Source organism: Echiichthys vipera (assembly GCF_963691815.1).
Source record: "Echiichthys vipera genome assembly, chromosome: 21".
In the NCBI taxonomy this organism is placed as follows: Eukaryota; Metazoa; Chordata; class Actinopteri; order Perciformes; family Trachinidae; genus Echiichthys; species Echiichthys vipera.
Window position 1 is genome coordinate 1,939,672 of NC_139846.1, and position 15,498 is coordinate 1,955,169.

General features: G+C 41.7%; 1 protein-coding gene across 1 annotated transcript in view; it reads left to right on the plus strand.

The window, feature by feature from the left end:
* The window catches only part of LOC310963283 (dual specificity calcium/calmodulin-dependent 3',5'-cyclic nucleotide phosphodiesterase 1A-like), a gene marked incomplete at both ends in the record, with an annotated part of 104,860 nt that overhangs the window by 65,618 nt on the left and 23,744 nt on the right, over positions 1 to 15,498 (plus strand). The gene's annotated exons all lie outside the window — the stretch shown is intronic.

The window sequence follows — 15,498 nt, forward strand, 5'->3', positions numbered from 1 at the left end:
TTACATTACATTACATTACGTCACATTTTAGTTAGCTGACACTTTTGTCCAAAGCGATTTCCAATAAGTGCATTCAACAATTAGGGTGAAGAGCAAGTTATTAAGTAAGTGCTGTAGCTTCAAAGAAGCCGATCTATATAGTGCTACATATAGGTGCTTTTTTAAATTTTATTTTATATTTTCTTTAATTATCTTCTTAGCCAAGATGCATTTTTATCCTACGGCGGAAGATGTGTAGATTTTCTGCCTTTCTAATGTCTATGGGGACGTTAAACGGTCGTGACTTAGTCAAGTGACTTTGTGTTCCTCTCAGTGAGGGAGCTGCAAGCGATAGACAAAAACATTTGAGTTTTCCCAAACGCGACACGTTGGATGTCCAGCCAGGTCAGCAAGCTCCTCAGAGCCTGCGATGCTGCCTTCAGGTCGGATGACAGAGCTCCGTAGAGGGCTGTTCGAGCCAATCTGAGGAGAGGAATTAGAAAAGCCAAGGCAGACAATAAGTGGAGCATAGAGTCACACCTGTCAAGCAATAATATACGGGAGGTATGGCGGGGCATACAAGGCATAACGAACTACAGAGGCTGTGCCGCGACAACAGAAAACCTGAGTGCACCGCTGGCAGAGGAGCTAGAGTGCTTCTTTTCCCGTTTTGAGTCATCAAGACAGCAGCACTTATCTGCTTCAGCCCTGCTCCCACCCTAACCTGGCTCCTACACTACTCCACTCTCGGAAAGGGAGCACAATGTCAGACGGGTGCTCCTGGCAGTGAACCCCAGGAAGGCTGCTAGCCCAGAAGGAGTACCTGGTAAGCTGCTTAGAGCTTGCGCCCACCAGCTCACCGCTGTGCTCACCACGTGGCCCTCACCCTGGAAATTATGAAGTGCTTCGAGAGACTGGTCCTCCAGCACATCAAGGACCATCTCCCTCCAGATTTCGACAACCACTAATTCGCCTATCGCCCAAACAGATCCACAGAAGACGCACTGTAGCTCTCCACTCTGTGCTGAGCCACCTGGAGCAGGGGCAGAGCTATGTCCGGATGCTCCTCGTGGATTACAGTTCAGCTTTTAATACCATCATTCCTGACATTTTCATAAACAAACTGGTCACTCTCAGCCTTCCCACCCTCACATGTATGTGGATAAAGGACTTTCTCACCAACCGCACCCTTCCAGTTTCTCGGCGTCCTCATCTCCGTTGAAATCTCCTGGACGGACAACACCACAGCGGTCATCAAGAAGGCTCAGCAGCGGCTGCACTCCCTGAGGGTCCTCAGGCAACACAACCTTGACTCCAACTTGCTGCTGACCTACTACTGCTCGTCCATTGAGAACCTGCTGACATACTGCATTACAGCATGGTACGGCAGCTGCACCATAGCAGACAGAGATCGGCATCAGAGGGTAGTTAAGGCAGCACAGAAGAACTCCGGCTGCCCTCTCCACTCCCTGATCGACATTTAAGCCTCCCGCTGCCTCAGCAGGGCAAAAAACATCATCAAGGACAGCTCCCATCCTGCATCTGTCCTGTTTAACCTGCTGCCCTCAGGGGGGAACTACAGATGCATCAGCACAAAGACAAACAGACTCAAGAACAGTTTCTTTCCCAAAGCCATTACCACCCTGAACTCACCTGAACACATGCACTGACTTCATACTGACTTCTAACCCCTGTTCCTCCGGACTTCCCTCTATCCACCTACATTGCAATTTGTTTTTAATATGTGCAATATTCAATACTGTTTTCATATTTTTTAATCTTCAATATGTGCAATATATTGTGTATAGGAATCCTTTATTTTTTTTAAATATATTCATACAGCGCCACAGAACTCTGAACCTTTTTTTTGTCTTTTGCACTATTTATTAAATTTTATATCTTGTTTTTTTCTGTTTATTTTTTTATACCTGCATACATGTCTGCACTGAGTAGGAGCTGTTTTTAATCTCACTGTACTGTGTATAGTGACAATAAAAAGGCATTCTGCATTCATTCATTCTGATTGGCCGATGCAGAGTGGAGAGGGCGGGCTGGGGTGTAAGGTTTAATCCTGTCCTGGATGTAAACTGGGCCTAATCTGTTAGTAGCACGATAAGCTAGTGTTAGTAAGTGCTAGTGTCTTGAAACAGATGCAAGCTGCTACAGGAAGCCAGTGAAGGGAGCGGAGTGTGAAAGAACTTAGGTAGGTCGAGGGCCTGAGCCTGGACCAGAACCTGTGCGGCCTTCTGGGTCAGGAGATCCTCTTGATGTTGTGCAACATATATCTGCACGATCTGGTTATTTCAGCAATGTTGGCGAATTGTCACGGGTGGTAGGTAGGTAAGGTCTTTAGTGGGAGAGCCTTTTCCAGGAAGAAAAAGCAACTCTGTCTTGTCTAGGTTTAATTTCAGGTGGTTTGCGGACATCCATTGAGAAATGTCAGTCAGACAGGCAGAGATCCGTTCTGCTGCGAGTGTGTTGGACTGAGGAAAAGAGAGAGTAAGTTGGGTGTCATTAGCATAGCTATGATAGGACAAGCCATGTGAGAGAATAACAGAACCAAGGGAGTTGGTGTACAGAGAGAAGAAGAGAGGCCCTAGGACTAAACCTTGAGGTACCCCAGTAGTAAGATGACAGGGTTCCGACACAGAGCCTCTCCAAGTTACCCAGTATGGGCTTTTTTTTAGGTAGGATGTGAGCAGGGACAGTGCAGAGCCTGAGATACCAGAAAGAAGGTCCAAAATGATGAGTGCAGAGGAGAGAGAGGCTGCCCTAGCCATGTGAAGTAGATTGGTGACAGCAAGAAGAAAAGTTTCAGTTGAGTGGCCAGCCTTAAAACCAGACTGGTGAGGATTGAAGAGGTTGTTCAGGTTAAGGTAGGAAGAGAGTTGGTTAAAGACAGCACGCTCCAATGTTTTGGAGAGAAACGGAAGAAGAGAGACAGGTCTGTAGTTATTTACTTCAGAAGGGTCAAGGGTAGGTTTGTGAGGATGGGGTTCACTCTTGCCTCTTTAAGAGAGTCAGGGAAAAAGCCAGTGGATAAAGATGTGTTAATAAGATGGGTGAGAAAAGGAAGGAGGTCAGGTCCAATAGATTGGAGAAAGAAAGAAAGAAATCAGGAGATAGGGGGGTGAAAGAAGATAGCAAATGGGAAGAAGATGACATTGGTGGAAGGGTTAGATCAGGAGGTGAGGTGGAGAATGAAAAGCGTATGTCATCTACCTATTTTATGAAGTAGTTGACAAAGTGGCTTGGTAGAAGGGAGGAGGAGGATTGGGGAGGGGGGTGGTCAAGGAGGTTGGAGAAGACGGAGAAGAGTTTTCTAGGATTTGAGAAGGAGCATTTAATTTTAGTCTGATAGAAGGACTTTTTGGCAGCAGAGATGGATTCAGTGAAGGAGGAGAGAAGAGATTGATAGAAAAGCAGGTCATCAGGGTGTTTTGATTTCCGCCATTTCCTTTCTGCTGCCTGTAAAGTGGCTCTCTCAGCACACACTGAGTCAGACAACCACAGGGCTGGGGAGGACTTACAAACCTGCCATGAAGTAAGGGGACAGAAAGAGCCGAGAGAGTGTCTGTGGCAGAGTTAGGATGCATGAGTGAGAAAGAGTTAGTTGAAGGGAGGGCTGAAAGAACAGATGAGGCCAAAGAGGAAGGAGAGAGGGATCATATGTTGCGACAGACAGGTACTGTATCTGTTTATGAGAATGGGTTGTCAGATTGGAGCGGGTGGGATAGAGAAAGGTGGAGACATTATGGTATTGTTTTGAAAGAGTACGAGGCTTGTTGTATCAACGAGATGACACATGAACAGGAATAGAGAAAATGCATGTCTACAAAAAGGAGAGGAGCAATGACAAGAAAGATACTTAGCCTACTTTGCCTCCCATGAAGACTCCTGCGTAGACTCCTTTGTCTTTGTCTTCCGGAGTCTTTTTCTTCCTGAGTCTTTGTCTTCCTGAGTCTTCGTCTGAAGAGGCTGCCGCTTCAAACAATTGCCAGATTTTTTTAAAAACAGACTTGAAGCTTGTTGGCTACAGCTGATCTGACCACACTGTTTCAAGATAGTCAATTTACAAGCAAGTAGAAAGTAAATCTGAACTTGGCTCTAGTCTGAGTTAAAATCAAAACAAGGTATCCTTAATGCTAGCTGCTTCTAGCTAGCTTACAAATCTGAGTAAAACAGTCCTGGATCAGAAATAGCACAACAGAGCAGACAAGTAAACCTTAGACAGCAGATAAAGTAACAGTCGAGACCTAGTTCAAAAGTACTTAGTGTAATTTCAAGCAGTCTGTAGTCTGAGCCAGAAAGTCAAATGCACATTGCAGGAAGGGATAAATGCATATTTATATTATTATATTATTTATTCCAAACTGGGGCAAGGATCAAAGCCCTTTGCTTTGATTGGGTGAGACCTTGTGGGCAGTTATGCGGAGCTGTGAGGTAATGGTAGAATGCAAAGAGCAGGAGGAAGATGTTATCCCAGTATGAGCCCAGGGCGGGCAGACATCTGCAACTCCACCGCTTGATATCTTGATATGGGCTGGTTTATTCTGCCAAATGAAGACCTTAAGTTGTTGATCTAGATTAGTAAAAAAAACGATTTAGTAAGACAAATTAATAGGTGTTGTAAAAGATACAGAAACTTTGGTAAAATTACCATCTTAATTAGATTAACCCGGCCTGCAAGGGACAGGGGGAGGCCCGACCATCTAGACAAGTCTGACTTGCATTCATCCAATAGCGACTGGAAGTTCTTTTGGAAAGGGTCCCTGAAGCTACTGGTGATAAACACCCCCACATATTTTAACCCCCTGGTCAGCTGTTTTAAAGGGGAATATATAATATATAATAAGAGAATGTCATCGGCATATAAGGAAAGTTTGTGGACCAGACCAAAACAAGTGATGAACTCATTCTGGTTTTTAAGCCAGATGGCTAATGGCTCGATGGCTATGTTGAACTACAAGGGTGAGAGCGGACAGTCCTGCCGGGTCCCACGTTAAAAGAGAAATATGCTAAGAGAATACCGATAGTGTTTACAGATGCACATGGGATTACATACAGAAGCTTAACCATAAAATAAAATTAGAATCAAAGCCAAATAATAGAAAGCCCCACTCCACCCGGTCGAAGGCTTTCTCTGCATCCAGCGTCACTACGACCTCAGGAGTGTTCGACCCCGGTGAGCAGCCTTCTGGTATTGAAGAAAGGATGTCTCCCTAATATGAAAGATATATAAAAAGACTTGTTAATAATCACTGGATAAGAAGTGTTGCTGCCATCCGGTAGTTGAAATTCCACCAGCCTAGACTGTTCAGCCCTTCTCATTTTAGAAATATAGGATATCACTTGTCCCTGAATAGTAGCCTTAAGTGCTTCCCATAGAGTGTCGCTGCTGACATCAGGGTTGTCATCGAACTCTATGTAAGAGCAGATTTGAGTCGCAACAAAACTTTAAATAAAAACAAAAAAAAATTCTTTAACCCTCCTGTTCTCCTAAGGGTAAATTTGACCCCATTTTGATGATGTTTAACATCTCTAAATGATGTCATTTTTTGTTTTTTTGATTTATATTTATGACTTTTCCTCATTTTATGGGGACAACTCATAAAAAACCTAAAATTGTCATGATTATATATATTTTTTTATTGTTCTTATCGTACATGTACTTGTCACATCAGTGTTCCTTTGGGTCAATTTGATAATCTGGATGATTTAATCATTATTATTATCGTCTATTTAACAATTCAAATATTATATGAGGTCAAATTCATGCTGCTGTCCTTGATAACGGACGTTACTTTCATTCCAGATATTACAAATAACACAAAATAGCACTTAAAATAAGAGACTTACTTTAAAACACACACACAGAAATCCCTCCATGCAATTTAAGATCAGTGATATTTTTCATTTAGTTAAATAAATACATAAAGTACCCGACTTAACTTGAGTAACAAATTGATTATGATCATTTTCCAGATGTTTAAATTGCTGCGGTCAAATTGACCCCTAGAATAAATGGTGTTAGTAAAATTTGAGGGCAACAGGAGGGTTAAACTTACTATCAAACAGTAAGTGTGAGCTGAATCTCCATGGTGAACGTGGAATTGTATCCTGTGGAAAACTAATGTCAACTGTGGTAGGAGCGTGGTCAGAAGTGACTATTGTCAAGGAGGTTGTTATCGAGTAAAATAAATCAATTTGAGAAAATGTGTGGTTTACATGGGCAAAAGAGGAGAAGGCTTTACCATGGAGATTTCTAAACCTCCAAGGATCCTAAATTCCCAACTGTGATGCATATGTTTGAACTATTTGTGCTGATTGGATAGCGTAACCTGTGTAAGAGAAGATCTGTCAAGAGTCACATCCTGCACCAGGTTGAAGTCCCCAGCCATGATAATGCGGTGACTGTCAGCATGTGGGATTCTCGCTAATAGCCTTGTGAAAAACTGTGCATCGTCCCAGGTAGGCGCATAAAATGAAACTAAGACCACTGGTGTGTTCTGAAGTGTGCCCGAAACTATGACATACCGGCCGTCAGTATCTAGGATTACGTTTGTTGGCTCAAACGGAACCCTTTTATGAATGATAATAGCTGCCCCTCTAACTCTATCTGTAAATTTGGAATGAAATAAGTGACTGATCCACGCCCTCTTAATACGTGAGGTGTCAGCTGATTTGAGATCGTTTTCCTGCCGAAACATCACATCCTCCTTAAGGTGCTGTAACTGTGTCAGGACCTTACCAATTTTGATCGTGTTGTTCATTCCCTTAGTATTCCAGGAAATCAGACACACTACAGTACCTGTCTTTACAGCATTAGCCATAGGGACAATAATAATAACTTAGAATGACACTGCATGGCCATAGGGTATTCTGTAGTAGTGGAGCAAGAGAGTGGGGAGGAAGGGTAAGATAGAACAAAAAAATAAAATAAAAAAGAATAAAAAAAAGGCACAAACACACATAAAGCAGAACAAGACATCATGAAACAAGACAATGACATTGTGATCAATCAGTCTGTGTTATGGTCTCCTCCCATAACTAACAGTGTTTGACCCCTTAAGTCACCACAAGAAAAGAGAAAAAATAATAAATTGAAATAAAAGATAGATATTTTACAGCTGTAAATTAAATTAAATAAATTAGCCAGCAGAGTGTGCCGAGATGCCTTCGGGCAGGCAGGCATTCTACTTGTCTTATCTGATGTAGAAAAATACCCTGATGCCATGAGGGTTAGAATGCACAGGCTGTATCGATACACGTCATCTCTGTACATCAGTCTATGAGTGTCACGCTTCAGTAAAGTCCTTTTACCAAACAGAGAATAAGAATACTTCAGATAACCCTGTCGAGGTGGGTGATAAAAATTTAAAATAAAAGAAAATAGAGCTGTGAAGAAAATAAATAATAACGAACTGAAATCCACATGTGGACGAGCTTCCAGTACATGGCACGAAGGCCGATTAAAGATAATCTGAATTCACATAATAGTGTGAGCAGGCACAGAAAGGAAGATGAAAAAACGTGAATTAAATAAATATCAGAAAACACCGGGTCACAAGTCAACATGTTCATCGTGTGTTAAAATGTCCATTTAGCGATTTCTGTTCAAAACTCTTTAACAGACAGAATATCTTCAGCCCGTCAGGACTTTAACTATTAGTGTGGGGGAGCCTCCGGACTGCAGCATGCCTCTCCTGGCGCGGGTTTCGCGTACGATTTTCTCCTTCACCTGGTACCTTTGCAGCCTGATGATGACGAAGGAGGAGGCTGTAGGCCGCAGCCCCTCCGCTGCTTCAGGTACGCCGATCACTCTGATGTTATTGCGCTGGCTCCTGGACTCCAGTTCGCTGACTTTAGCTAAGAGCTTAGCGTTGCTCTGTTAGTGTGGCACAGGAGGCCTCCAGCGTTAGCAGATGCTCGTCTTGTAGATTCGCATGTCATTCAATGTTGTATTCATCACATTTTGCCTCAAATTGGTCACCGATTCTATCAGCTGCGTGTGCCTTTGAAGCGCTCACAGGCCAAGAGATTGGACTTTATCTGTATCCTCTCTGCCTCTTTATCCAGTGCACTGTGACACTGAGGAATTCCCTCATCTTTTGGTCAGACCAGTAAGGTAAAACATTAAGATTTTCAAAGGTGTCACTTTTATCCGACATGGACTTTTGTTTCTGTATGTAAAAAAGAAAAACAGAGGAGAAAGAGGCTGGGAGAGCTCCTCAATGTAGGTGGTGTCAAAAGTTTGACTTCATGCTGAGCGACGAGGGGCTTCTCTTATTCAGTCATGTCTTGTTCTGTTGTTCAAAGACCACCACACCAATTATAGAACAGGATTATAGAACAATCCTCGGCGGGAGTTTACTACTTGTAAATCCCTTGTATTTTAATAAGAAATGTATTTCTTTCTTTTCTGTTTCATAAACTTAGATCGCTCATTCTATTAACACAGTGATCACAACCTCTGCTTTAGAATGAAAGAGTCAAAGACAACAACTTGGGTTTTGTACTTTAATTGGCTAACTATGGATTATATATATATGATTATAATATAACATGAATAATATGCAACATGAAAATAACACAACATAAATAGCTAAAACAAATCAAAGAGAACATATTTCTCCTGTATTAGCTTTTTTGCACTGGCTACCTGCAAAATCTATAATATAATTTAAAATCCTTCTCTTTACCTACAAGGCTCTTATTGGCCGGACTCTGTCGTATCTTAAAGATCTCATAGTACCGTATTACCTGACAGATCGCTGCACTCTGAGAATGCAGTGCTACTTGTCGTTCCTAGAGTCTCCAAAAGTATACTGTATATTTGTAGCAGCCCCTCGGATCCATTAATTAAAACGCAGAGAGTTTCAAACGGGTGTCGATTTATTTCTTCGTTCTGCGTGCACCATGCACGATAAGCACCGTGAAAACTACAGAATATGAAAAACTGAAAAAATACAAATCTCTGTAGTTTCTCAACTAATTCACATATCCGTCATGTTCACATATTCATTTTGTTTACACCCAATACAACTCATTCAACCCAACTAAGTTCAATATATTGTAATATTTCACAGAATATATATTGCCTTTATCCTTTTAACTTGTGTAATTAATTTCAAACAAATAGAATAATGACATTAATTATTATACATTAAAATAAAATCTCCTCTGATAGTAATACACCCTCCACATTTTCCTACCTCATTCCGCTCTCCAAGGGCGCTAATTACAGGATTGTAGCCATCAGCTAGCTTACTCTCTAGCTCGATGCACATCTCATTTTGGAGTTCTAATAACGGGTACGAACAATTAGAATAATAAAATAAATCACAACAAACTCTTTCGTTGCAAGATTTAAATGGATAAAAAAATGATAAATAACTTATGTGTACGTTTTACCGTTCTGACTATCTGCAAGCACACTGTGAACAGGAAGTTTAGCGTCACAAAAAAAAAACATTAGTAGAATAAAAGCGCTCCTTCAAAATAAAAGCAAAACTGACCACAATGTGACACTGACATTTACACTCCCACCAAATCCTAGCACAATGAATGAACAAATAGACAACAAGGTGAATGAATTGCATAGGATTTTGACTCCATGAAATAAATAGCCTCAAGTTAAGCTATCTGAGTGATAACTACATAGGTTAGCATCACACATAGCAAAACACTGTGTGCTGGGTTGTCTATCGCTTTGTTCTTATCATTTTTCAAGGAGAACCAATTTTTTTGATTGGTCTCTCAAAAACTGAGGGCTTGGAAGGAGGATCTTGTTTTTTTTTGACGAACTAAGCCATCTCCACTTTGAACAGCCTCAATCACTCGTCCAAGTTGCCACTGATTTCTTGGGAGGTTGTCATCTTTGATAATAACAATATCATTCTCTTTGAGGTTGCGCTGACGTAACTGCCATTTCTGTCTTGTGGATATGTTCATCAGATACTCTTTTTTCCAGCGGCTCCAAAACTGTTCGATAAGATACTGAACTCTTCTCCACCGCTTTGTCGCGTACAGGTCCTCCTTGACAAATGCTCCAGGGGGAGGAAGAGCAACTTTAGTTTTCATCATAATGAGTTGATTCGGTGTTATAGGCTGCAGTGCCTGAGGATCATTGATTCCATCCACTGTCAATGGGCGGCTGTTAACAATAGCCATAGCCTCATATAGTAGTGTTCTGAGGGATGCATCATCAATCGAGCTGGGCACTGTGCAAAGGTAGCGTTCAGCACATTCCTAATGGTTCTGATCTGTCATTCCCAGACACCGCCTGCGTGACTGTCAGAGGGAGCATTGAAGACAAATTCACACTGCTTCTCAGTCAGGAAGATTTCCAGTAGCTTAATGTCACATTGTTTAAGTGCTTCCTTGAGCTCATTTCTAGCGCCAACGAAATTAGAGCCTTGGTCACAGCGTAGTTGTTGAACAGCTCCTCTCAGGATGATGAAGCATCTCAGTGAGTTGATGAATGAGTCTGTTGACAAATCTTCAACCATTTCAATATGAACAGCTCTAGAGTACAGACACGTGAAAATCAAGCCGTATCTTTTGTATTCTTTGCGGGCTTTCTTTACAATGGAAGGGCCGAAACAGTCCATGCCGCTATACGTGAAAGGTGCTGAGGCTTCAACGCGTTCTTTGGGAAGATCGGCCATTTGCTGCCTCTCTGTCGGCCGTCGAAGTCTCCTGCAAAACACACAAGTGTGTATCACCCTGGCAATCAGCTTGGTGATGTGGCTGTTATTTGGTAAGATAACTGGGTGCTTGACTTGGTGACAGAGCGATGACTGTTTCAATGTCCCACCGACATGGAGGAGTTCTTCGGACCACATGGGGTCGAGACTGAAAAGAGAGCTTGAGTTTGGAAGGTCTTTTTCACCCTGAAGGATCTTTTATTTCCTTGGAGAAGGCTTGCTGCTGTATGATCTTAATAACTTCTTCGGCAGCCTTCTCACGCTCCTTAACAGTCACATGCTCACTGTGTTGTTTCTGTTTAGACCCCAGCCGCTTGATTCTTGCAACAACCTTAAGAATTGTTGTCCAGGAGGGAAACTGACGTAGGCGCCTGAGGATGTCACTGCAGTTTTTGTCTTTGGTTGCAAGCACCTGAATTGTCTTTACTTCAGGATCACCAACGAGTAATTCTGTTGGGGCGCTGGGTGTTAGATGTAATTCACTCTCCCAGAGAAACTAAGGTCCTCGCAGCCAGTTTGTTGAATGAATATCTGAAGCAGGAAGACCTCTGGATGCGTGATCCGCCGGGTTTTTCTGTGGTGTCCACATAGTGCCACTGACTGGGATCAATGTAATCCCTTATCATTTGAACATGATTCGCTACAAATATGTGGAACCTACGAGCATCATTGTTAATGTACCCAAGCACAACTTGCGAATCTGTCCAGAAAACCTCTTCATCAATCTTTATGTCAAGTTCACCTTTTAACACGACACTGTCTTTTGTAGAAACCACAGCTGCCGCGAGTTCTAGTCTCGGGATACTTGTGTCCTTTGAGGGTGCAACTCTTGCTTTCGCCAACACAAGACTGCAATGGACCTCATCTTTGTCGTTTTTGTACCTGATGTAAGAACAAGCACCGTATCCCATGCAGCTGGCATCAAAAAAAGGCTTCAACATTCAGTTTGTCCATTACGTCTTCTAAGACAAAGGTTGAGTCACTCTGTGTGTCCAGTATTGCATATGTAAGTACTTCTCGGTGTGGCTCTTGTATTGAAGACACAAGGACTGGGACAATACTTGAGGTAGCAGAAGCACGTTGTGTGAATGTATGGGATACGACATTGTGCATTTCTAAGCTTGCATGTTTTTCTGTGGAAGTGGAGCTATTCGTTGTTGCTTCCACAGTTCTTTGTTTTCTGTCTTCGTGCAAGCAGGTTCGGTGACGACGGTTGCATATGTTGCATGTATGTCGCCTCCTACACTCTTTGGTCATATGACACTTTCTCAGGCACCCAAAGCAGAGCCGATTCTCATGGATGAATGTCTTTTTGTCTTCTGCACTCTTTGCTGCAAAGGTGGGACACTTGATGATGATATGAGCTTCACTCTTACAGACAGAGCAAGGTGATTTTGGTTCACTGCTGTTTGTTTCTTGTTTCTCCTGAGCTTAACTCCTTGTTTGTGCATTTGTGTTGAAAGCTTTGTCTCTCTTTGGTGATCTTTCATCTGTCGCCATGAAATTTATCAACAACGGAGAAGCAATAGGGTTGCAAGCTATCTGTGCCTCTTTGCTCAGGAACTTTGTAAAGCATGCAAGATCTGGATAGCTTCCAGCTGTGTCAAGTTCCTCTACAACAATTCGACTCCACTTACGCACGATCCATTCTGGCAGTTTTTTGAGCAACTTGTGATTTTCTTCACAATCATAAAGGATAGCTAGTCCTTTGATGTGTGGGATCGCCTCAGTGCAGCCTTGGAGGAAGTCAGCAAACTCTCGTAGTGCTAGTGAGTCGTTTCTGTTTATCTTTGGCCATCTCATAAGCTTATCTCGGAAAGCCCTTTGTATGATGAACGGATTCCCATACCTATCCTGTAAGACTTCCCATGCTCCATTGTATGCATTCTCTGAATCTCTATAAAAGAAACCTTCTACAGCCTTGCGCGCCTCTCCAGCAAGATCATTTTTGAGATAAAACATCTTCTCACTTGGTGGGAGGGGTTTCCTGTTAATAAGAGCTATGAATGACATCTTCCAATCTGTAAACTTTAAAGGGTAGCCACTGAACGTGGTTGGTTCAGGGACCGGCAGGCAGTTCATGCTTAATGAGCTGGCGATTGCTTGGGCTAGGCTGACAGACTCCTGGGTCATTGTCACTTCATGTGCTGCTTTGTGAGGTTGGAACGTTTCAGCATCTGGATTCAATAGAGGTTTAGTTTCCATTCTGTAGGAAGCAGAGTCAGTTTTGTCATCAATCTCCTCCTCAGTGTTCTCAAAACCTTTAAAATCATCATATGCTCTCACACGAGCTGCTGCTATAGCAACGTCTTTTCCTTCTTGTAACTGCTGCAGTTTTGCCCACCTTGTTCCAACTGTTGTTGCATTTCCACCTCTCTTTGTTTCATTTCTGACAACATTTTTGTCTCTTTAAGTTTCCATTCACCCTCTAACTTGTGAAGATGTGCTTTCTGTGCTTGGCTTTCTTTCAAAGCTTTTGATTGTTCCAGCTTAGCAGCAAGCTCTGCTTGTGCATCTACTCTACTGTTGTGGGTACTGGTTGAGCTGGATTGGTTACTGGATTTCTCTAATGACTCTGGTGAGCTTATCGTTTCAGTTTTGGTGTGGCCAAAGATAGACCCATATTCGTTTTTGTTTAATATTTCTGTTATCCTTTCCTTCTCAAGTTGGTCATTATAACCTTGATTAATAGTCTCTAGACGGTTACTTATGGGGTCACAAATATCCTTTGTTAGTGTAACACAGGCATCCATTTTTTTTTTAACAATCTCTGGTGTGGTGTTACTGTTACGTAGGATAGGTTCATACTGCTGGCTTACGTCATCATGTTTTGCTTGGATGTTTTGCTGTAATTTATTAAGGTCTTCTGATGAACAGAGGGTTTTTTAGTTGTGTCCTTGTTTCCCTTGCTACCAGCTTCCAACAGTCTTAGGTTTTGTTAAATGCTTTCTCACGTTTCTTGGTGTCTTGGTCATGCATCTCTTGGCCTTTCTCTGTTAGCTTTCTTTCACGGGAGCTGAATTGTGTGTTTTCAGGATTGTCTCTCTTCCCTGACAGGAGTGACATCTTGTTTGTTTTTGCCGCTGCTTTATGTCGAGTGTAGCTTTTGATTGTCCTATGCCTGAATTTACACTTGTAAGCTGTAGTTATCCTTTACCACAGAGTAATAGTTATGTCAAGCATTAACAGATTATGGACATCGAAAGGGATTTTTAGCATAAAACAGTAACAACAAAATAGAGAGAAGACAGTAATTAATAGCTTAAAGCACTTCACACTTCAGGCCTTTTCCTAAATAATAAATCAATTATTATTATTAGTCCACAAGCACATGAGTCAGTTTCAGTCTCGAAATATTCACCTATTTAAGAAGTGTTAGGAACTGAGAATTAGCTCGTAACTTAATTTTGACCTCACAATACCATGTTATTATTTAAGTTATCCCATCAGCTTGTGTGTAAAATTGTCTCTTTTTCAGTCTTTTTGCTCCTTGGCATGCAGTGTTTCTTTGTGCATCTGTTGTTGTACCTTAATCATGCTGTCCATTTTTGGTCTTGCCTGGGCGTAGGAGTTGAAGTAATCTGGCTGGTATCAGGATGGTAGTTGGACCTTGGATGTGATGGCGTCAGCTTCTCACCAGGGATGGCATGGTTGGTGCAGCGATGAGTTTTCACTGTAGCCGCCCCTCGGATCCATTAATTAAAACGCACAGTTTTAAACGGCTGTCGATTTATTTCTTCGTTCTGCGTGCACCATGCACGATAAGCACCGTGAAAACTACAGAATATGAAAAACAGAAAAAATACAAATCTCTGTAGTTTCACAACTAATTCACACATCCGTCATGTTCACATATTCATTTTGTTTACGCCCAATACAACTCATTTAACCCAACTAAGTTCAATTTATTGTAATATTTCACAGAATATATATTGCCTTTATCCTTATAACTTGTGCAATTAATTTCAAACAAATAGAATAATGACATTAATTATTATACATTAAAATAAAATCTCCTCTGATAGTAATACACCATCCACATTTTCCTACCTCATTCTGCTCTCCAAGGGCGCTAATTACAGGATTGTAGCCATCAGCTAGCTTGCTCTCTAGCTCGATGCACATCTCATTTTGGAGTTCTAATAACGGGTACGAACAATTAGAATAATAAAATAGATCACAACATACTCTTTCCTTGCAGGATTTAAACGGATAAAAAATGATAAATAACTTATGTGTACGTTTTACCATTCCGACGATCTGCAAGCACATTGTGAACAGGAAGTTTAGCGTCACAAAAAAACATTAGAAGAATAAAAGCGCTCCTTCAAAATAAAAGCAGAACTGACCACAATGTGACACTGACATTTACAATATTATCATTAGTCTTATCAATTTTAAAATTTGTAGCCATAAAAATGCCATCAGTGATATGTCTCGCTGTCTCTGTCTGTCTTTGTCTATCTCTGTCCATCTGTCCGTCCTTTCTCTCTTTCTCTCTCCTTTTCTTCCTCCCTAACCGATCAAGACAGATGGCCGTCCTCCATAGAGCTGGGTCTGTCCGACGTTCCTGCCTGTTTTCGTTGCCACCGTCCTCAATGGGAAATTGTTGGGTCTATGTGAATCATAAATAAGACAGAGTGTGGTCTTTACCTACTCTGTAAAGTGTCCCTAGATAACTTTTGTTATGATTTGGCACTATAAATAAAATTGGTTTGAATTGAATGTATTCAAATTGAATTTAATTTAGTAATTATCACCTTTTATGAATGGACAAGAGCAATGATACGGAGAGAAAGAAATTAAACCT